The 23,785-nt window shown below is 42.0% G+C and overlaps 1 protein-coding gene and 1 pseudogene across 8 annotated transcripts in view; one reads left to right on the top strand and one right to left on the bottom strand.

The window, feature by feature from the left end:
- Window positions 1-20: 20 nt before the first annotated feature.
- Window positions 21-23,785, bottom strand: LOC122702001 (annotated as a pseudogene).
- DCUN1D3 (defective in cullin neddylation 1 domain containing 3) overlaps window positions 182-23,785 on the top strand; it is a 53,444-nt gene continuing 29,840 nt past the window's right edge. The window contains exons 1-3 of one of the 8 annotated variants that reach the window (XM_043914469.1): window positions 226-365; window positions 4,997-5,088; window positions 6,517-6,592. The gene's annotated coding sequence lies outside the window, so the exon portion shown is untranslated. Of the gene's footprint in view, window positions 366-455; window positions 682-4,996; window positions 5,089-6,516; window positions 6,593-23,785 lie in introns of those variants that run through there. The other 7 variants (XM_043914471.1, XM_043914473.1, XM_043914470.1 and 4 more) reach the window with 7 other exon arrangements.

Raw genomic sequence — 23,785 nt, 5'->3', positions numbered from 1 at the left:
GCGTTGCTAAGTCCTTGCCCTTACTTGGCGACAGCTTCGTACGCCTTTGCGTACGTCGTGACGCTAACTGCCACTCGTTCCCTCCTCTCTCCTTTCCTATTCCGCCTGCCGGAGCGGGCGGCCTGCGGGGTTACCGGAAGTGATGATGCAGGAGGCGATGGAGGGGGCGGGGCTTCGGGGCGGCCGCCGCTGGTGGGCGGCAGATGAAGGGGAGGCGGCGGCAGTGGTGGGAGAAGAGGCGGCGGCGGCGGCGGCGGAGGGGGTAGGGAACCTGGAAACGCGAGCGGGGATGGTAGGTGTTTTGGACCCGCCGGGCCGCCGTCGTTTCCAGAAAGGGTTTGACTGGAGGAACCTCTGGAGCAGCTGTGAGTTTGGGGGGGGTGTTGAGGAGAAGGGGAGGCTTTGGGAGATGAAGGGGCGGGGGTTGGGTACCTTCGAGAAAGGGAGGGGGGGTGGAAGGGGAGGCGTGGAAATCAGCTCCTTGTCTGGACTGGTCCCGCTGGAAGGAGAGGCTGTGAGGGGAGCCTGTGGCGTGTCAGCCGCAGGGCTCAGAAAACTTACCTACTGTCCCTGCCTCCTCACCGCCAGCACCCCTCAACCCAGGGCCTGGGGCTCTGGGGGCCGGAGCTGCCCTGGAGGGGGTACAGACTCTGGTCCTCTGCGCCTTGTAAGCGCCGTGAGGTAGGAGCCCAAACGAGAGGTGGTGGGTGAATCTCCAGCTCCCTCCGCCCTTATCTACCTCCCCACCCCCATCTTCCTCTTTAATCATTAACAGCCCTGGAATTAAGGGGCTCAGACCTGAAGTCCTTCCTATGCACCTTTGCTATATACGATAACCATCTGTGCCTGAGGTGATGGGGCTGGAAGCTTTGCCCGTATCCTGTATAGGAAGTGGGACAGAGTGACAAATGTATTGGGGTTTTTTTTCCATTCCCCCCCCCCCCCCATCTTCTCCCGTGCATAGCCCTCCTTTCCACTTTAATTCTCCGTGACTAGGTGGTAACTCTGGTGTTTTTTGTTTTTTTTTTTTCCTTTATAGCACTTGGTATCTTGGTTACCTCTTTTGAATTTGGTGTTCCGCCTCCATCCCAGGTCTTAACTGCAAGCTTTGTAATACTTCAGTTACAAGCTGTCTCTCTTTGGGAGTACCTCTCAATCCCCGGTCGCTCCCGATTAAAATGAGCGTTTTATCCTCTGAATACTGGAATTCCAAAGCCCTTGCAAGGATTCCTAAATGGCATCATAGCCCAGGAATCAAGGTCTCTTGCTCTAAATACTTTATGTGTGAGGAATTTAAATGTTGTCAACTCTTTCCAAAATGATTTGATGTTAGGCTAATTCTAGATTTCTTGTTTCTCTCCACCCACACTTCATGATGCACTTTGGAGAACAGAAAAGCCCGTGTTACTCTTTTGTTTCTACAATTGGACAATAGCTCTCTTATTTTTTCTTTTGTGTGTCTGGCACACAAGTCTTCAGTGACACATTTGGCTTGTGCAGATTTCCATCTTATTTATTTAGCTTATTCTTTGTGTATAGGTGGTCTTACATGAGACAGCGTGGTTTGCTTAGTTTTCTTTCAGGGAAGAATACAAACCAGTAACGGATGTGGAAAAATTATTTAGCAGAGAATGATTCGAAAAGAAGGTCTCTTCGTTGATGTTTTGTTGGTTTAAGGGGGGAAAAAGTAGTGCTGCTTTAGCCTGTGGTAGGGATTTCAGAGTGAAGTGTAATGATTCCTACTTTGGTGTTGATATTTTCTTTGGAAATCCTCTTGAGTCTGGAGCTGTTTTCTAAAGAACTTTAAGAGATGGTTCCCAAATTTTAGGGATCCTTTGATGATTAGAAGGTGTCTGTAAATCCTCTTCCTCTGTAACTGAGTTTATGTGCATATTGCTAGAATTATCGTAATGGGTTCCATCCTACTCATCAGGGCTTTCAGGCCTGATAAAACAATATTTAGTGCTTTCATTGTACAAGTAACAGCATGTTTGGATGTTTCACAGAAATGCAACAAAAGGAAAAAATGACTACTGTTCTCACCTTAACTGATTTGGAATCATTGAATAAAAAGTCCAAAATTCATTCATTCAACAAACATTTATTGACAAGCTACTAGTTGCTAGCCAGTATTTTAGGCAGTGGGCATACAAAGAGGAACATAGCAGTAAGGTCCATGCTCTCATGGAGCCTTCGTTGGAGCGGGGTGGGGACAGATAAATAAGCAAATTGGGTTTTGATAAGAGCTGAAGAAAATCATCTCTTATCTGTGATTGTGAGTGTTGTGATAGGAAGTGTCTGACTGGGGTACAGTCTAAAGCTTTCTGAGAAGGCAACACTGAAGTTGTACTTTAAATAAAAAGGAGCCAGCCTTGCAAAAATACGGGAGGAACCTTCCAGGTTTAGGGACTAGCTAGTGCAAAAACTGGGCTGGAGTGTGGCAAGTTCCAAGGAGTGGGAAGAAAGGGATGGTGTAGAGGAGGTAGGGGAGGATTAGGGGTAGGAGAGGCTGTAATGGCTAGAGCCTAGTGATCAAAGAGAAGAGTGAAGAGAGTCTAGGTCAGAGAGATGGAGGCTGGGCTCAGAATAGGTGGGCAAAATAAGAGCAAGAAGGATAAAGAAAATGATGTTCCTTTTAATTCTGTTGCTTTTCCTAGTCTTGCCACATACTATTTTAAGGATACTCTTAAGAGTATTGTCTGGAGAAGGGAACAGCTACCCACTCAAGTATTCTGGCCTGGAGAATTCCATGGACTGTATAGTTGGACACGACTGAGTGACTTTCACTTTACTTAGAGTATTGTAGGGAAAAAAGGTCACCCTGCTGAGAGTGGGAGAGGAGGAGGCAGTGGTCATCTGGGTCTTTTCTGGCAGATGAATCTCAAGGCATGAGTTAAGAATTCAGTGGGATGTTCAATTGAGAGGTTGCCTTTTTCCTTACAGGATTTTGTCTTCTATGCTTTTTAAAATTGCATATTGGGTACCCCAAATGTGTTCTAGTATATGAATCCTCTTTTGCTTCTAGCTGTGAATTTAGGGCTGAAGATTGGGCAAATGATAATAACATGCCCCTGTTGGTCTACAAGATGACCATTACAATCTAAGTTTGAAGTTGTTTTTTGTAGGAAGGCAGATTTTATGTTGCACTATTTCCACTTTTGTCTGGTCTGCCTGATGACTAATAACATTCAGCTGAGGTGTGTACGTAGGTTGGTGCTAAAAGTTCACTCTGGATTACATTAGATAAATGACCATTGTGGGCATAATCCCACTCTGTTGGCATCTTTGGGCTGGCATGTAGCCAAGTGATGTAACCTACTTTTGCCTTCTGTTGGGGGCGTTCATCTCTAGTAGCCAGTTGCTTCTCAGCCTCACCTTGACCAGATTGTCCACTTGAGAGGCCCAATCAGAACTCCTCCTTGATTTGGCCCTGTAGAGTCAAATGTTTCAGTGGGCTGAAACAGTTAGAATATGCTGTTTTCTTCTTTTGAACACCACAACAGTGACTAGTGTGTTCTTTGAGTGAATTGGCTCTTTGAGCTAGGCAGTTGAGAGACTTAAATGTTGCTTGGGCTGTTTGTAGTAAAGTTAGTATCAGAAATTGTAAGTAAAACTTTTTCGTGTTTGTGAAAAATGAATCAGAAATTTTGGAGTTGTCACCTGTTTTAAGTTCTAGCATGGGTAGATGGATTATCAAAAGTAACTTGAATAGTCCTGGGCAGTCCTGGGGTAATGAAGGGGTTGGAGTTGAGCTTGAACTGACTTACTGAATCCCAACTTGAATGTAAATAGGAAGTCTTTGGTTAGCAAGCAAGTGAACAGCTAGAATTAGGCAAACAATAGACTCTACCCTTTATACTGCAGAGTAACTCAAAGAACTGAGAATTGATTACATATGGGGGCTTCCCTGGTAGCTCAGACGGTAAAGAATCTGCCTGCAATGCAGGAGACTGGATTCAATCCCTGCATCAAGAAGATCCCCTGGAGGAGGGAATGGCTACCCACTCCAGTATTCTTGCCTCGAGAATTCCATGAATAGAGGAGCCTGATGGACTATACAGTCCATGGGATTGTAAAGAATCAGACATGACTGAGTAACACTTTCACTTAGACACACACACACGCACACACACACAGGCTTCCCAAGGGGCTCTAGTGGTAAACAACCTGACTGCCAGCGCAGAAGATGCAAGAGTCTCGGGTTCGATCCCTGGGTCAGATTCCTCCCCTGGATCCCCTTGGAGGAGGGCATAACAACCCACTCCAGTATTCTTGCCTGGAGAATCCCATGGACAGAGGACCCTGGTGGGCTACAGTCCAGCAGTTTGCAAATAGTTGGACAGGACTGAAGCGACAGTGCACATGTGCACACATGCACACATGTGGCTTTGGTCTAGGTTGTATCCTAATGTTGGATTTTAATCTAGCTAATGGATTATTAAGCTGTCCATATTCATCTTCACTTATAACTCAAGTATGAAAATACCCTGTAGGCTGAAATTTCATCAGTCAGTTTGGAGAGTGGTGGCTCTTTTCTAATTTGTGAAATGGGTCGGATGGGTAGGAGGGGAACTTGAATACAGGGAGAAGCCACTGACTCCTGCATTGGCCACTAATTGTGTTTGGGGAAAGAATCTACAAACCTAAATGAATTTAGATTCTCAGAGCTGAACTGGCCTTTTAATGAACTGGCCTTTTAATCTAGAGTACCAGTGGGTTTGTTAAACTCCTGGGGCTTTTGGACAAACTCTTCTGAAAGAAGAGTTGATACCACTTACTTTTGGAGTTGTGTGTTTGCATTGCATTAGATGACTTAAAATTAATCTGATTTTGCTACTATTTTGTGCTGCAGTAAGAAGAGTTAATTGTACACTGGCTGCCAGTTGTTTTAAGGTGAAGATGTGGTAACTCTGAATGAAACAATGGTAATTACGTGGTGACTCCTATTCCCCCAGCTCTTGATTACTTACAGTTACCTCTTTGTGTCTATTTACAGATGTTGATACCAGTGAACCAGGATCAATTCTCCCTAAATGTTGGAACAGTGTTCTGAAGCTCTCTGCACAATGGACCAGAGTGTTTCATTGAGTTAGTGTCTTTCAATTCACATCTAGTTTTACCAGTTCTTATATCTGTTTTTCTTGGTGATGGAGGAACCTACTTATTTTGGGGGAAAAAGGAGATTACTGTAGCACCTGACTTGTTCAATTAGTGGATGATTACAAGTAAGAACTTAGCCTTTTAATTATCTGAAGTGGCTCAAACTAATCTTTTGAAGTTGTGATATGTAGAAAGGAGAAAATGGGAGGGGAGAAATGCCAAATTCTCTTCTTTAAGATGTGTGCAGGTGAAACTATTTAAATACCATACATCAGAATAGGGAAGCTCAGTAAAGGGATCTTGAGGTGGTGAATAGCCCTTGTACCAAAATAAATCATCATGGTCAGTGAGTGCCCTGATACCAACCTGATTATATGAAAAAAGTAGGCTTCATGTTGATAACTACTGACTTCCTGAGGGCCTGTTCTTGCTCAGCAGTGTCCTTTGACCAAGGTGTGTTGTTGGGTTTTGGGCTGGATTGCATCATGGAAGCTTAGGTTGCATACTGCTGCGATGCATAATCCTTGTTCCTGTTCTCCCTGCTCTGCTGGAGGATTCAGTCTCAGGACCTGGGGACTGAAAATGATTTTGTCACCATGGCCTGAAGATCCAGACCAGATACGATGACTGACCAAGGATCTTGGGCAGCATCACTGCATAGTGTAGGACTTCTCATTTTTGCCTTAATCTCTGCTGGTCAGTCTAGGATACAGTGTTTTGGAAAAACTTGCTTTCATTATTTTAAAAGTAGATCACTTCCACCATATCAAGATCACAGAGTTTGGTTATAGCTTTTAGCTCTTTCTGGTTGATGAAGTATTTGGATTCTGCAGCGTTTGCCTAAAAGTGGGTTGGTGTGTGACCTATAACTTTGATTCTGAACAAGACTCAAATCATAGCATTTACTGTATTGAATGCATTTAATTCTTTGTCCAGCTAAGAATAAGGCAGGAAGAAGACCCTCCAAGAATCTTAGAATATCTGACATGATAATTTTTCAAACTGGGCTATGTAGAGCCCTCTCAGGGGTCATTTCTGGAGTATATCTGTGGTAGACATGGAAAACCCCCTCATCTTGCTGTCTAGCTTCCATGTCACTGCTCCTGCTCCCCACCACCACACCCATGTTTGACTTTGCTATAGTTGCTGTTATATTGAGTTTCCCCATAAGATTTCAGTCGATCAAAATGTTTTGAGGCTGAAAACAGATAAAAAAGCAGAAGGTAAATGGAACTCTCTAAAGGTTAGTAAACTTGCTTAAAGTTACAGAGAAGGTACTGGCAGGTATAGGACTTCTCTGCACTGATTTTGTTTTCTTATTTGCACTGCCTTAAATATATCCTTGTAGGCACTGAGTAGAGTTTGTTTGAGTTTAATTGAATCCTTGGTGTTTGGTCTCTTCTATATGCTGTCCAGAATGCCTATGCAAAATGCTGACCTGCATATTCCCATTTCCAGTGACCTGCCTTGGAATATGAACAGGAAAACCCAGGTATATGCATGGACAAAACATTTTTAGAATGGCTCTGTGAAAATATCTACAATTGCTTTATTCTTAAAAAAATCTGTGAAACAAATTTGTTTCCAATTAAACATTTACTTTATATCTACTTAATGACTACCTAGTGGCTGCCTTTAAACAGGAAGGGAAGGCAAGGAATACCCCTCCAGTGAGGGTGCTGGGACTCTGGCAGCATATGTTCTGGGTGGCAGGATTATAGACATGCTAGAAGTTCCAGGTTCTCAGAGTGGTGACGTTTTCTTTATTCTAAGTGAGTACAGTTCAAAAGTAAGGAGTGATGTGTTCATTTTAAAGGATATTTCTGTGATTCTTTTTCTCCAAGTAAATTAGTTTTTCTTTGAAATAACTAGTCACTTGTCCAGTCATTTACTCAAAACAGTTGGTTATAGCTGATGTCAATGGTAGGAGAATTTTGCTTGGGGGTTTACTAACATTATATGAAAGAGAAAAGTCTAAAGACCTTTCCAGAGGCATTTAGTTATGTGGGTTCAGTTGCTCGGGAGGAGAACATTTCAGGAAGCAGGCCTTTGGGAGTGCAGAGTGGTGGCAGTGGTGATATTGTGGGCCATATGCATAGGGTGAAGAAAAAATTGTCCAGCTGAGAAAAGGTGGAAATTGCTAACAGTGGCACTTGATAGGAGAAGAGTGGCTCAGGAAGGAACAGGCCCACACAGTTGCCCGGTGCTAGACAACACCATTTACAAGGAGGGGAATGGGGACCTTTGGAGTTGGGTAATCCAGTGCCCCTGACCAGGTCTCTGATGACAGTATTCTCTCCCCTGATTGAAAAGTATATTCCTGATGGGAAGGGATGAGTGCATTGATGCAGTGTCTGGTTTGACCAGATTGGTCTTCAAGATTGACTAGTTGGTCATGATTGACTGCTTAAGCCTAACTTCTTTGAGATCTCTCTTTTGACTTTTGTTTTTGACAAATAAGAAGTTGGCAAACAGAGGGAACGTATTGTTCATGGGTCCATTAGAGTTTGAGTTAAGTATATAATACTGTGTGGTGGCGATTGTCATTTAACAATGTCTGTTACCCAAAGGGAACAGTTACATGTAAACTATTGAGGTAATTCATGATTCTTTCATGGGGATTAAATGTGAGTTAAACCGCAACTAAAATAATTAAAGAAAATATATTTTGACTTCATATTTTTGTAACATTACATGGTCTCTTTAGCAGATCAAATTAAATCGTTAGTCTTTTAAAAGAAATTTTATTCTACCAGGTACTTGTGAATCTGACATAAGGCCAGATTTTCTTCTAGTGCTGAAAATGGCAAGTACTACTCTGAATTGGTGACAGCTACAGATTTAATGATGAGATCAAGGAAGGTGGCTTCAATTAAATAAGTATCAGCGTCTGCCTACAATGCGGGAGACCTGGGTTCGATCCCTGGATGGGGAAGATCCTCTGGAGAAGGAAATGGCAACCCACTCCAGTACTTTTGCCTGGAAAATCCCATGGGAGAAGCCTGGTAGGCTCCAGTCCATGGGGTCACAAAGAGTCGGACACGACTGAGCCACTTCACTTCACTTCACTTCACTTCACTTCAAATTGGTTGTAACATGGACTTCTTCTCCTGAGGTTAATTATGCCGTCCCTTCAACAATTCTCTGACATCACTGAGTATCCAACAGTTCACTTCTGACACAAACTGCCTGGAGTTTGTGCAGATCCCACAGGTTAATGACTCAGTCTCAGGAGACTGCCCCACTTCAAGTGCCAGCCGCAAGTATCAGGTTGTCTCAAATTCCTCCTTGCACTTTTGCCTGGTAGACCTCAAATTTAGGGGTTCCCATGAGCACCCTCCCCCACGATGGATAATTTGCTAGTACATATGACTCATTTAGCTGCTAAAACATGATATGTATGAATTCTGTTTCATTATAAAGGCTACAACTCAGAAACAGCCAAATGGAAGACCTGGATAGGGCAAGATTTGAATTAGGGGCACAGAGCTTCCATGTCCCCTCTGGGCATGCCAGCCTCCCAGCACATCAGTGTATTCACCAACCCTGAAGCTCCCTTGCGTGCTAAGTTGCTTCAGTCATGTCTGACTCTTTGCAACCCTATGGACTAGCCTGTCAGGGTCCTCTGTCCATGGGATTCTCTAGGCAAGAATACTGAAGTGGGTTGCCATGCCCTTCTCCAGGGAATCTTCCCAACCCAGGGATCAAACCTGCATCCCTTATATCTACCTGTATTGGCAAGCAGGTTCTTTACCACTAGTGCCACCTGGGAAGCCATAAGCTCCCCTCAGTTCAGTTCAGTCACTCAGTCATGTCCAACTCTTTGCAACACTGTGGACTGCAACACACTAGGCTTCCCTGTCCATCAGCAACTCCTGGAGCTTGCTCAAACTCATGTCCATCGAGTTGGTGATGCCGTCCAGCCGTCTCATCCTCTGTCATCCCCTTCTCCTCCTGCCTTCAGTCTTTCCCAGCATCGGGGTCTTTTCCAGTGATTTAGACCTTTGCATCAGGTGACCAAAGTATTGGAGTTTCAGCTTCAGCATCCATCCTTCCAATGAATATTCAGGACTGATCTTTTTTAGGTTGGACTGGTTGGATCTCCTTGCAGTCCAAGGGACTCTCAAGAGTCTTCTCCAACATCACAGTTCAAAGGCATCAGTTCTTTGGCGCTCAGCTTTCTTCATGGCCCGACTCTCACATCCATACATGACCACTGGAAAAACCATGGCTTTGACTAGACGGAAGCACCCCTAGCCTTGTTTGACTTTCAGTTGTGGTTCCTTTATGTAGGCATAATTTATTAAATCATTGACCTTTGTTGATGAAACTTCAGCCACCCTTCCCTTCCTTGGGGCTAAAGGTGGGACTGAAAGTTCCAGTCATATGCCTGGGCTTTCTGACAAAGGTAGCTTCTTTTCAAACTATCAAAGAGAAACTCAGGTGTGGTCTAAACCCTGCTCCTTAATGAATAACAAGAAGTCTTATCTGTAAAGGAATTCCAGGGGTTTTAGGACCTCTGGTAGTAACTGGGGATAAAGACCAAGTATATTTTTTATTATACCACATTAGTACTCCAGTTGTATCCCCAAAGTAGGAATAAGGTTGCGAGTGTGCTCAATCGCTCAGTCCTGTCCAACTCTTTGCAACTGTTTGTGATCCCATGAACTATAACCCAGTCTCCTCTCTCCATGGAGTTCTCCAGCCAAGAATATTGGAGTGGGTTGCTACTTCCTCCTCGAGGGGGTCTTCCCCACCCAGGGACTGAATCTCATCTCCTTGCATTGGCAGACAAATTCTTTACCACTGAGCCACCACGAATAAGCTCAGTCAGTAAAGAATCTGCCTGTAGTGCAGGAGACCCCAGTTCCATACCTGGGTTGGGAAGGTCCCCTGGAGAAGGAAATGGCGACCCACTCCAGTATCATTGCCTGGAAAATCTCATGGACAGAGGAGCCTGGTGGGCTGCAGTCCATGGGGTCGCAAAGAGTCGGGCATGACTGAACAACTAACATTCCAAAGTTGATTTAGGTGATAAGTGACAATATTCATTTAGTTTTAATTTGATGGCTTTTTTTTTTTTTTTTTGGTCGAGAGAGTGCAAATTGCATAGTTTCAGATTACAAGGAGCAAACTCTTCCCTCAATCAGTATGAAATGGCACTCTCAGAATGTGTTATATATATTTTTTAATTTAATAAATGCATCCCCTAATGCAATAAAGAAGCTCACTTTTAGGAAATTAGATATACAGAAGTCATGTTTCCTTTCACTGTGAATTTAAAGATTCAAGTGTACATAGTGCACAGGTAAGAGCATCTGTGTAGAGTCTGGGTTTGCATCTGAACTTTACCATCTACTTGTCACTTAACCTTGGATGAGCCACTTAGCATCTGTAAGCCTTGTTTCCTTCATGTATTAAGTGAAAATAATCACAGTAAATTGTTGTGAGGAGTCAATAAGACATTTGCAGGACATGGTACAATGCCTGGCATATAGATAAACATTTAATAATGTTAGTTATTGTTAACTGCCTGCATGTACAGTGAAACTCACATGGATTGGCAGCTCCCAACAGGCCAGGAACTATATCATTTTGCCTTCTTTTATATGGGAAGTATGGGACAGTGTATAAAACATTGCTGGGCACATAATAGACACAAGTTATCTATCACTTGAAAATAAAACCTGGTCTGGGTATCTGGGAAATACTGGAGTAACTCTGTAATGGAAACTTCCAGCCTGTTTCCAAAGCTAGCCTAAAACCCAGAGATGGAAAATCTTCCTCCTGAAACCATATAGAGCATGCATGAATCTAGCAATGGGGACAGGAGCTCAGTGGCTAGGATATTGTTGGATCAAAAAGTGGGAAACTGATCCAGGAGACATTTTTATCATTGGCAGCATGCCTTGGTCTTCAGTGAGGTTGGGAGAACCACATGAGAGTTCAGGAAGGAAGCAACAGATTTATTCCAGCCCATCCAGACACTCTGAGAGTCCACCAGCAAATACCATGTTACGTGTGTGGCTTCTCAGAGAAAATGAAAAACCTGGATCTGCTGTCAAAGGGCTTAGCAACTGCTTGAAGTTCACTTCTTGGGGAAGTCCCCAAGGACTAATTCTCCCTGTATCTTACCCATCTGTACATTCTACTTTAGTTGACCACCGTTGGACTAAGTTCTAGTCTAGAGTCTGCCACTAGTTCTGTGTGTCCTTGGGCAAGTTACACCCCTTCATTGAGCCTGTTTCCTTAGCTGCAATGAAGGATTTGGTACTAAATCACTGTTCCCCAAAGTGTGGCTTTGGTTACATTGTTAGTGTGTGTGCTGCTGAAATGAGTGTACAAAGGGGTGTTTTTTTATACTATTGATGGTACATGAGATGAGTTTTGCCTGATGAATATTTTTTATCCTATATTTTCATTAACGTGTATTAATGAAAGTGTAACTAGCATATTAGACCTATGACTTCATGGATAATGTTACTTAGGGTGATACTAAAGTGGATTTTTTTTACCCTTTCAAGAAAAACCTTTGAGGAACGATAGTTGGGATGGTAAACAGATGTAGATGATCATAAAGGTTATGTAGGAATAGCTGATGTGTTTATAAGTTCTAAGACAAAGTAATTCTAGTGCAGTGCCATACTTTCATAAAGCTTTGTGGTGATGGACTCAATAGGTCTAAATTTGAGTGACTTTAAAAAACTTGCCTAACTTAAGCAAATTGACAAATTTTTTTTATGCATTCATGGTGAAAATGCCCCTAAGTTGGTTGTGTAGAATTTAAATTAGCATATACTTTAGAAGTGGTAGCTTTTTTTTTGAATAACAAAAAATGAGTAATGTTGCTTCCTCTCACTTTTAGCAGATTCCTCAAAACCTGGATTGATCTTTAGTTCTTTTCACTCCTTGTAGTTGGAACTCCCTAAGACAGGAGTTAGGGTTCCCATTTGTTCTGTTGGGGAGGAAGAAAAAGCCACCCCCATCTCTTGAATGCATGCCTGTGCAGGCTTTCTCTGTTCTGGAATGCTGAGGCTGCCCCATCCTAATGATCTCTACCTTACTTCTTCCTGGTAGCCACTTTAAAGGTGTACCCTAAAATGAACATAAATTCTGAGGCAAGGTTTTTGAAAATTTCCTATCACTTTTTGTTGTATTGGTTTTCACATAGTGGGAATCTTGAGAAGTAAAACGAGCAGTGGTAGAAATGAAATAAACTTGTGGGAGGTACTTTGTTTTTAAGCAAAACCCAGAAAAAATAGTGCAATCTTGATTGTGTAGTAGGAGCCAAGAAATCTGCTTTCAGATGTAGTCTATGGTTTAGAGTTGTTTTTTTTTTTAAGCATTAATTATTTGTGTTACCTTGACATTTTCTGTATATCTTAACACTGTCATCATTCATTATCTACATTTAGTTGTTGTCCTCTCTTCTGTAAATGATATTGTTCTATTTTGTTCTCAACGTAAAGGGCCATGCATCTGATATAGCACCTTGTAATAAACTGTTGCATGTTTCAAACTAGTTTTTAAAAATTGCTATAAAGGTGGTTTGAAGTCTTTTATTTTTCTGAGCCATGTATTATCTAGTCAGTTCAGTCGCTCAGTTGTGTCCGACTCTGCAACCCCATGGATTGCAGCATGCCAGGCTTCCCTGTCAATCATCAACTCCTGTAGCTTGCTCAGACTCATGTCCATTGAGTCGGTGATGTCATCCAACCATCTCATCCTCTGTCATCCCCTTTTCCTCCGGCCTTCAATCTTTTCCAGCATCAGGATCTGTTCCAGTGAGTCAGATCTTTGCATCAGGTGGCCAGAGCTTTAGCATCACTCCTTCCAATGAATATTCAGGACGGATCTCTTTTAGGATTGACTGGTTTGACCTCCTTGCAGTCCAAGGGACTGTCAAGAGTCTTCTCCAGCATCATAGTTCAGAGGCATCTATTATTCTGCACACAGCATTCTTTATGGGCCAACTCTCACATCCATACATGACTACTGGAAAAATCACAGCTGTGACTAAAAAGACCTTTGTCAGCAAAGTAATGTCTCTTGCTTGTTAATATGCTATCTAGGTTGGTCATAGCTTTTCTTCCAGGGAGCAAGCGTCTTTTAATATCCTGGCTAAAGTCACCACCTACAGTGATTTTGGAGCCCAAGAAACTAAAGTCTGTCACTGTTTCCATTGTTTCCCCATCTGTTTGCCATGAAGGATGGGACGAGATGCCATGATCTTCACTTCAGTTCCTCTTCGTTTTCTGCCATAAGGGTGCTTGTCTGAGGTTATTGATATTTCTCCCAGCAATCTTGATTCCAGCTTGTGCTTCATCCAACCCCGCATTTCGCATGATGTACTGTGCATATAAGTTAAATAAGCAGGGTGACAATATACAGCCTTGATGTACTCCTTTCCCAATTTGGAACCAGTCTGTTGTTCCATGTCCAGTTCTAACTGTTGCTTCCTGACCTGCATACAGATTTCTCAGGAGGCAGGTAAGGTGGTCTGGTAGTCCCATCTCTGGAAGAATTTTCCACAGTTTGTTGTGATCCACACAGTCAAAGGCTTTGGTATAGTCAGTGAAGCAGAGGTAGATGTTTTTCTGTAACTCTCATGCTTTTTCTGTGATCCAATGGATGTTGGCAATTTGATCTTTGGTTCCTCTGCCTTTTCTAAATCCAGCTTGTACATCTGGAGGTTCTCAGTTCATGTACTGTTGAAGCCTGGCTTGGAGAATTTTGAGCATTACTTTACTGCATGTGAGATGAGTGCAATTGTGTGGTAGTTCAAACATTCTTTGGCATTGCTTTTCTTTGGGGTTGGAATGAAAACTGACCTTTTCCAGGCCTGTGGCCACTGCTGAGTTTTCCAAATTTGCTGGCATATTGAATGCAGCACTTTAACAGCATCATCTTTTAGGATCTTTTAGTTATCTAGTCAAGATTAGGTTAAAATACTACAAAATGGTGACAGTGCTGTAACTTAAGATTCTTTTCTTCCTTCATTTTTTCTCTGTCATTGGTTTAATACAAAGTTTCTACATGATTTCATAATGAGAAACTCTCAGATGTTCCCCAATTAGGGTAGCATCTAATGTTCCAAGCCACAAGCTCTCAAATTTTGTAAATTTTGGTTTTGTCAACCATACTATCTTGTCTCCTGAGAAGAAGTAGTAAACTGTATTACTTAGCATATTGGACAAACCTGTATTCAAGACTATATTTTGCAGGATTAAAAAAATCTATTTTCTTATTAAAATCTGTCTCATGGCATGCACAATACTCATCCTTTGTACACATTCACAAGACCCACCTTGCTCAGGGTAGATGTCAGGTTTTTGACAGTCTGTTTCGCTTAGGGCTTCCCTGATGGCTCAGTGGTAAAGAATCCACCTGCAATGCGAGAGGTGTAGAATCTATCCCTGGGTTGGGAAGATCCTCTGGAGAAGGAAATGGCACCTCACTCCAGTATCTTCCTCCTTTGCTGTCTCCTGAGAAACCTGTATGAAGCAACAGTTAGACCTGAACGTGAAACAACTGACTGTTTCCGAATTTGGGGAAAGGAGTGAGACAAGGCTGTGTGTTGTCATTTTGCTTATTTAACTTATATGTAGAGTACATCATGTGAAATACCATGCTGCATGAAGCACAAACTGGAATTAAGATTGCTGGGAGAAATATCAATAACTTTGGATATGCAGATGACACCACTCTAATGGCAGAAAGGAAAGAGCCTCTTGGGCTTCCCTTGTGGCTCAGCTGGTAAAGAATTCGCCTGCAATGCAGGAGACCTGGGTTTGATCCCTGGGTTGGGAAGATCCCCTGGAGAAGGGAAAGGCTACCCACTCCAGTCTTCTGACCTGGAGAGTACCATGAACTGTATAGTCCATGGGGTCACAAAGAGTCAGATATGACTGAGTTACTTTCACAAAGAGCCTCTTGATGAAGGTGAAAGAGGAGAGTGAAAAAGCTGACTTAAAACTCACCATTCAAAAAACTAAGATCATGGTATCCGGTCCCATCACTTCATAGCAAATAGAAGGAGAGAAAGTAGAAGCAGTGGCAAATTTTCTTTTCTGGGGCTCCAAAATCACTGTGGATGGTGACTGCAGCCATGAAATTAAAAGACGCTTGCTCCTTGGAAGAAAAGCTATGACAAACCTAGATAGCATATTAAAAAGCAGAGACATTACTTTGCTGACAAAGGTCCGTATAGTCAGATCTATGATTTTTCCAATAGTCACATATATATGTGACAGTTGGATCATAAAGAAGACTTGAGCACTGAAGAATTGATTCTTTTGAATTGTGGTGCTGGAGAGAAGGTTCCTGAGAGTCCCTTCTACTGCGAGGAGATGAAACCAGTCAATTGTAAAGGAAATTAACCCTGAATATTCTTTGCAAGGAATGATGCTGAAGCTGAAACTCCAGTATTTTGGCCATGTGATGCAAAGAGCTGACTCGTTGGAGAAGAGCTTGATGCTGAAAAAGATTGAAGACAGAGGAGAAAGGGGTGGCAGCGGGATGAGATGGTTGGATGCCATCACCAACTCAATGAACATGAATTTGAGCAAACCCTGGGAGATAGTGAACTCCTGGCACGCTGCAGTCCATGGGGTCACAAAGAGTCAGTCACGACTTAGCAACTGAATAACAACTATTTCCCTAGGTGCAAAGGCTAATCATTATTTACAGATAATTGCTGATGAGTCTGGAGAAATTCTGAAAGGGAATATGTAGGGATTGTGACTTTCACCCTTGGTCTATAGACTAGAATTGGCAAACCTAGAGTGAGGTGGTTTAATACCTTCTCTTCTTGGGAAATTGCCATTGGATCAGTCAGTCTTGGTTCAGGTCTCTTGTGGGCAGCTGAATAGTTAGGCTTTTAAAGATGAAAGGCACATCAAAATCTCTTCTTTCCCAATCATACAAATAGTTATCTCCATGATAGTATAATTTCCATCTATGGAGTGTAAGTACTCAGGACCACACATTTAAAAAGATAAATTTAATACTGAGTCAGAATGAAAGATGTGCAAACATAGTGGTAGAGTTCAAAACCTTTTCAGGCCATTCTTACATGTTTCCAGCGCCACTTTGGTTTTCTGTTGGTAGACTAACCTTTTATTCATTGGGAGCCTTTTCACTTCTAAAATAAAGCCCTTTTAGGATGCTGAAACTTGAACTTTCATGGTAAGTTAAAGTAAAAAAAAAAAAAGTATACTCAGAGACTTTCTAACTCTTGACTTTAAACCTTCCTGTTAGCGAACCAGAATTGCTTAATTTATTAGAGCATTTGCTTTTCTAAGTTTTCAGCTCACAACCATTCCATGGCCTAGCAGAAAGAAATAATAAAAAATTAAGCAACAGGTAAAAATATTTATAGTTGCCTTTTCCCCAGTTGGAAGCAGAGTTTTCCCTTCCCTCTGGGCAGTTTGGCCTCTAAGCTCCTCCTTGTTCTGATTTGAAACTTTACTGTTTTCGTACAGTGCTTAAATTGATTGACTCAACACCAAGTTCTGAATGTCTCCAGCATTAGTACCTTTGACTCTGGCAGCTTAAGCAAAAGATTATAATAGTGGTTTAACAGAACAAAACCTTTAAAAACACACTTGAAGGTTGTTTTTTACTCAAGATTTCCAAACAAATACAAACTGTTTTCTAAGAAGAGCTAGTCCATGTGGTTTTGAACTTAGACATACATGAGCAGGGAACCAGGTTTCCCAGATGGAATATGGGCCTTTCATAGAGAACTTGTGAAGCTGAAAACTAGTCTTGTTAAGTCTTGGCCTCCAAACTTGATTCTTTCACCGTTATATTCAAAGTGAAGTATGTGTAGTCTGAATTTTTCTTAAGGGTCAACCCTAGGATTGGGTGCATAGTGCTTCATGAAAAATAAATGTGTTTATATGCTGCCAGATTTTCATTCTAGTAAATTTGAGTGTCTTTTGTCGACCTTGTTTTTAAAAGCTTTATGGTAAGAAAACAGATAGAAAAACAAGTGAAGGTATGAAGAGACAGAGAGGCTGTAGGTCAACTTGAAGGGGTCAGGAGAGGAGTCCTATAAGAAGCAAAATCTGAGCTGGCATCGAAATACCAAGACTGGAGAGTGAGGGGGCATTCCAGACACAAGGAACAGTATGTATAAAGCTGCAGCGGGTTGAGAGGCCACAGCATCTTGGGAAGCGGCAGATGTTTCAGTATGCCCGAGGGATGTGGAGTGAGAACAGGAGCATGGCAGTAATTGAGGCCAAATTCAAAAGAACCTTGTATACCTTATCAAAGTTGGATTTGTAGGGGAAGGGGAGCTATTAAATAATTTTGAGTAGAGGCATGGCATATTCACATGGGCTAAATGTGTTATAAAGATCACCCCAGTGGCAGTTTGGAAGATAGATTGAAGGGAGCAATCCCAGAAGCAGGTAAACTGAGAGAATACTGCAGTAAAGATGGCAGAGGCCTGAACTGTAAAATTACTGAGGGAGGGATGGATATTCAGGAGTTAGAGCTTAACAAAGTTTGGCATAATCTGTTGAAAAGTTTATTGCTTGCATGTCCCAGGTGGGTTTCAGGCTAAAAGGTGCTCAGCTCCAGAAGTTGCTCAGAGACCCAAGCTGATGTGGGTTCCACCATCATGTGTGGCACCATCTGTGTTGTCTTGGTCACCATGGCCAGGGAAAAGATGGCTGAGGTGTCTTGTGCCACCTTTAGGCTTGGGCTTGGAGATGATAAGTATCAGTCTGCCTACAGCTCATCCTGTCATTTCTGCCTGTACCTGTTTGGCCAGAAATGGACACATTTCCTCGTCTAACTGAAGAGGCTGGGAAACTGGGGGAACTGATGGAATGTTGAATGAGCTTCTCCTGTCTCTGCTACAGTGTAGGGCTCTGCTACAGTGTAGGGTCTTGAGTAAGGTGCTTTATTTCTGAGTGTATTCCCTCATTTGTAAAATAGGAATATCAAGAGTACCAGCCTCATTCCCGGAGTCTCTTTTAGAGGATCCCCAAGACACTTTTCATAGGATCTGAAAGACCAGATTCTCTCTTAGTAATACTGACATCATTTGTCCTTTATACTTTCATCTCTCATGAATTTTATAGAGTCTACATGGTGTGTTATATCACAAAAGATTGAATGAGAAGCACATGGGAAATTAGCTGTCTTCTAAGCCAGATCTTAGAGACATTTGCAAAAATGTAAAACAGTGTTGCTGTTCTTATTAAGTTTTTGGAAATAGTTATTTTTCATAAAATTGTCATTTATGTTAACATATAATGATTTATTATTGATATTTATTTTTTAGAATCTACTATTTTCTTATGCAGACTTCCCCTTTCCCTAATTCTTCAATATTTTTATTCTTTGTACTATACTACATACTTCGATAACCTTGCTTAAAATGCATACATATATGGTAACACATGATGTGTATTTATTTTTATTTTTAAAATTTTTATCTTATATTAACAGTGTTGTGTTAGTTTCAGATAGCAAAGTGATTATCCAAACACATGTATCTATTCTTTTTCAAATTCTTTTCCCATTTAATTATTACAGAGTATTGGGCAGAGTTCTCTGGGGGTGCTTGTTGTAGGTCCTTGTTGGTTATCTATTTTAAATATAGCAGTGATGTTTTAAATGAATTAATACAATATTTTTAAATTTTTCAGTTAAAAAAAGTACCAACCTCATTGAGCAGCTTTAGGGATTAACTGCTGTCACAACTCTAAAATGCCTAGCATTGTGTCTGGCACAATAAAGATATTAGAGGGACTCAGTTTGATCTTGGACTTTTCTTCTTATGTGCTCTAGGTGGGTGTCCTCGGTAATCTTCAACTCTTTTGCGACCCCATGGACTGTAGCCTGCCAGGCCTTCTCTGTCCATGGGATTTCCCAGGCAAGAATACTGGAGTGGAGTGCCAATTCCTTCTCCAGGGGATTATTCCAACACAGGAGTCAAACCTGAGTCTCCTGAATCTCCTTCATTGGCAGGGGTAAAGACTACTGAGCCACCTGTGATTATTTATGTAGTGGATTATAACCAACAATTAAAAACCAAGTTAAAAAAGAAGCAGCGTAAATTAGAGTTCATCATCGAAGTGAGAGTAAATATTGCTTCATTGGTTGTATGTGTGTGTGTGTATATATGTGTGTGCATTCGGTCAGGATGTAACTTGCTTCTCACTGATTGTTGCAGTTCCAGTTGCAAAGAACACTGATTAAGTTCAAGCTCTCATTTTACAGTGACTGAAAGACTTAAATATACTAAACGAAAAAGTGACTATATTCTACTATACTTTTTTGAAAGAGGCAGTTTAAATTGCATTAATGTGTGTACGTATTTTTGGTTGCCCTGGGTCTTTGTTGCTGTGCGCAGACTTTCGCTAGTTGTGGCTGCTCTCTGTTGCGGTGCGCTGGCCCCTCATTGCAGTGGCTTCTCTTGTGAAGCGCCTAGGTGCCTGGGCTACAGTAATTGCGGCACACGGACTCGGTAGTTGTGGCTCACGGGCCCTAAAGCGTGTGGCGCCAGCGGTTGTGCATACTGGCTCGGTAGTTGTGGGGCAACAGGCTTTAGTTGCTCCACAGCATGTGGAATCTACCAATATCAAGGACCAAACCCATGTCCCCTGCATTGGCAGGCAGACGTCTATCCACTGTACCACCAGGGAAGTCCATATTTTTAAAAAGTAGTCTTGAGTAACATTATCCTTAACTTTGAGAAAGAGTAGAACATGGATTTGAATTTAGAAAGTGTTTGTTAGCTGCCAGTTAGCCCTTTTCATTTTACCATGTACACTTCCTGCCTTCTTGGAACTTTAATCCAAGATGTAGTCACTAAAACAGTAACATCTTTTTTGTACTTGTCATTTTTTGCTATCTCCTTGAGAGCCATGAATATGTTCCATAGGGGTAAAATGCATAATGCATTCAAGCCTTGAATGCATAGTAGAAATAATTGTTTATTATAATAGGGGGTCATCATAGACAATAAAAAATGTTCAGTCAGAAGAACTTACTGAGGAAGGAGTTAATGAAATATTTTCTGTTTTTTCTCTTTTTGACCTGTAAGAAACAAGTAGGAAAGTTGTATTTAAGTTTAACAAAGTATTTAAGTGACTTCTCTTACAGTGAGTAGTGATGTCAGCAAACTGATGTGCAGTGAGCGACATGCTGTGTCTTTTTCAGAGCAGTGGTGGATAATAATGCTTCCATTTTGATTAGCCCATGCTGAGTGAATAGGAGTTAATCCTGGCTGCCTGGCAGAAGTAGATTTGTTATAAAATTTATGGTACCCAGAAGCCCTTTGAGGAGGTCTTTATCATCTTATTATCCGGACAGTATCCACCTAGGCCTGAAGATTAATTTTTGTTGTTCTCATCTAGTTCCACCAGACTGATTTAACAGCAACTTGCTGTTAAATGCTGGCACTTGGCTTTTGCTTTTGACACAAAGGTATGCTAATCAAGAATGGCTGTTAGAAATCCTGTAATGTTTCAATTAGTGATTTATTGTCGTTTAGAGGGTTCCCCCCTTCCCCCCGTTAAACTGATTTAACTTCTGAAAAATGAGTCAGTTCAGGGTTTCAAACATTTCTTCTTCAGCTAGCCTCCAAAAACAGTTTATTAATGATTCTGTCTCTTAAATTGCTGCTGCAGTTCATTTGTGTCAGTCCCGTCACTGCTGAAACAGATGCAGGAGGAGTGTCAGTTTAGTTTTCCCTCGCCTGGCACATGGACTTCTTAACTCCGTGACTGGTAGGTGCCTGCTGTTAAACAGGCCTGTGCTATTTTTTATGACTTGCTGAGAAGTCGTGTGCTAGTGTGATCCCTGTCCCCAGCTACCAGCACTTAAGTTATAGTTTTCAATGTATTGTGTTAAAACAGACTTCTAATCCTGGATATTTTTCTTTTCAGTTTTAAACCTAAAGGTGGAAGTTCTATTTTTAGAAAATACTCTCCTAGAAAAGTCACTGGTGTCGCTACCCCAAATACTAGGCCTAAGGGTGGGGAGAGCAAGAGCTGACTGTTTCACATGGCTAAGCAGAATGTGTGGGCTGGTCTGCCAGCCAGCAGAGGTGGAAGCTGCCCTTTGCTTTCTTGGCAGGTACATCTGGCTGTGAAGGCCCTGATTAGGACTTTAGGTTTTGGCCTTTTCTTGGCAGTTACATGAAACATAGTCTATTGTCTCCAGTGGTTCTGAAGAGATGCAGGGCCTTGATGGTCCACATCCCTTAGCCTCTTTGCAGGGAATGTGCTTCATCCCTCAGAATTAAAAGCCAATCTGTCATCAAGCAAATTTTTAAGAATACTACAGTGGAAAAAATATCTTAAGAAGTGTAAAACTTGCTGTGAGTTCTTCATGTTTACTATATAGCATGCAAACAAGCTGCTGCCTTTTGCCCTTAAATCTCTAGACACCTTAGAAGTCATTCCTTTGTTTATTGTGATAGAGAAGAAGCAGTTCGGACCAGCACCAGAAGGTTTTTCATTGCTTGGAGAACCCTTGGAGCTTCCTACAGTGACACATGGCTATGGCTTGAATAAACTATCTGGACTTTCACCCTTGCTTGAAGGACAGGCAGGAGTGATTTCCATTATTATGTAGATTTTTTCCAGGGGACTAAGTTGAAGGTCAAAAAGAGGTACTACAGGGTGAATATCTCCCAATTTTAGCTTCAAATTTTGGCTTTTGCTGTGTTTGAGGTGAAAATTAATTTGTGGAGTAAGGAGAGATGGGACTATATACTGCTGACTGAGAAGCTGTGTTTGTATCACATTATCCGGTTAACTGATGAGGTAGGGAATAATTTGGAACAATGAGACAATTTCCTGTTTTCTCTTTGAGGGTAGTGGGGTGTTGAGAGGCGAGGTGTCCAGGAATTGGATCTTAGGAACCAGCTCTTGAGTGGTGAAATTAAGGCCTACTCTACATCCTTAGGGCTCAAGTTCCTTGACTGTTGAGTATTTGATAACATCATAGAATTGGTATAAATAGCTATCATCTATTGATAACTAACTGTGCTAGGGACAGTGCTAAGCATGTCATTCAATAGTGAGTTAATACATTTAAGTGCATAGACTAGTACCTTGTACAGAGTGCTCAATAAATATCAGAAATTATTATTCAATAGATATTATCAAAACATTTACTTACATGATAAAGCTTAGGTGCCCAGGACAAAATGTTGAATAAAATAATTTCCACTCTTCCGGAAATTGCTTTCTTGTAGGGGGAGTGGACAATAAATAAGTTAACAAGAATTTCAGAGTGTTATGTGCTAAAGAAATAAAATAGTTTTCTGGTAGAGGGAGATGGTACTTTAGGTTGGTTGGACAAGGAATACATCTCAGCATTTGAACTGAAACCCTCTGATACGAAGGAGCCGTTTATTCTTCACAGTGATCCTTTGTCCCAATTTTCAGGTGAGGAGACAGAGATGCAGGGTGACTAGGTATGTGTGGAAAGGGAATACAGCTGGGCTGTACAAACCCTATCATTCTGCGTCCAAAGCACATCATGTCCTTCCCAGAAGGGCAGCTGTAGGAGTTAAAATGTATGCAGTTGGTTTTGAGTAAAAGAAATGAAGGTTGCAGTGCAGGTAAAACCCTCAGGCAATTCAGAAAAGTTGTCATTTCATGGACCTCTCAATCCTGGGATGCAAAATATGAGTATGAGTGTGTGTATGTGGGTACATTTTATTCCAGAATCCAAAGCTATCTTCACCTTTTCAAAGGTGATGACAAAAACAGCTTGTGCACCACTGCTTTCTTTTAGGATGTTTTTCATATTGTTTTTTTGGAAAGTAAGGCCTACTTGCTATATCGATGTTGTCAATGTCCACAATGTGGGAGTGGAACTGGAGGCCCAGACCCTTGGCCTGCTGGATCGGGTTGGCCAGTTGGCTGTAGATAGCTTTATAGCACCCGTCTTTGAGAATGTCAAGCTCCTGGGAAATCATGGCCTCCAGGATGTTGGGGATGATGTCGTTCTCACAGTGCTGCAGGAAGCGGTCCTTATCGATGGCAGGGTCTATTTCTACACGCAGGATCTCTGTGAGCAACTCTTTACATGTCTGTCTTTGAGAATAGGCCCCCCATCAAGTCTGTGATCTTGTCTGTCAACATGCGGGATGCCCGGATGAAGGTGGTGTTGCTCTCGTCACATTTCACCTTCATCTCGAAGAACCGATTGAACAGCACATTGTTGTCCCTGAAGTCCTTCCACTGCTGATACCACTTGGAGTCCTTGTGTAGCATGACCCCCAGCGCCTCCTCGTTGCCCTCAAACATTTTCTCTTCCTTGAATTTCTCTCCATCGAACTCCTTCCTTTTCCAGGGCTGCTCAGGCCAGCGGTAGGGCCAGGTTTGTCCCAGGATGCTCTCGTTAATCTCCTTGACAGACTCCATGCCCTGGGAGAGGGCTTTGAAGGCATTGGTCCAGCCAAGCTTCTCCCCGCGTTTGGACACTGACTCGGCTGACTGCTTGGCAGTCCTGGCTGCTTCTTCCACACCCTCCTTGATATTTCTGCCAAGGTCACTTTTACTGACTTTTCGAGACTCTCCTTGACAGTGTCCATGATCTCCCCTAGCATTACCTTACTAGCATGTGAAATGAATGCAATCATGGAGTAGTGTGAACATTCTTTGGCATTGTGCTTCTTTGGGATTGGAATGAAAACTGACCTTTTCCA

The sequence above is a fragment of the Cervus elaphus genome, chromosome 10 (genome assembly GCF_910594005.1).
Source record: "Cervus elaphus chromosome 10, mCerEla1.1, whole genome shotgun sequence".
Lineage (NCBI taxonomy): Eukaryota > Metazoa > Chordata > Mammalia > Artiodactyla > Cervidae > Cervus > Cervus elaphus.
This window is presented reverse-complemented; position numbering and strand designations above follow the sequence as displayed.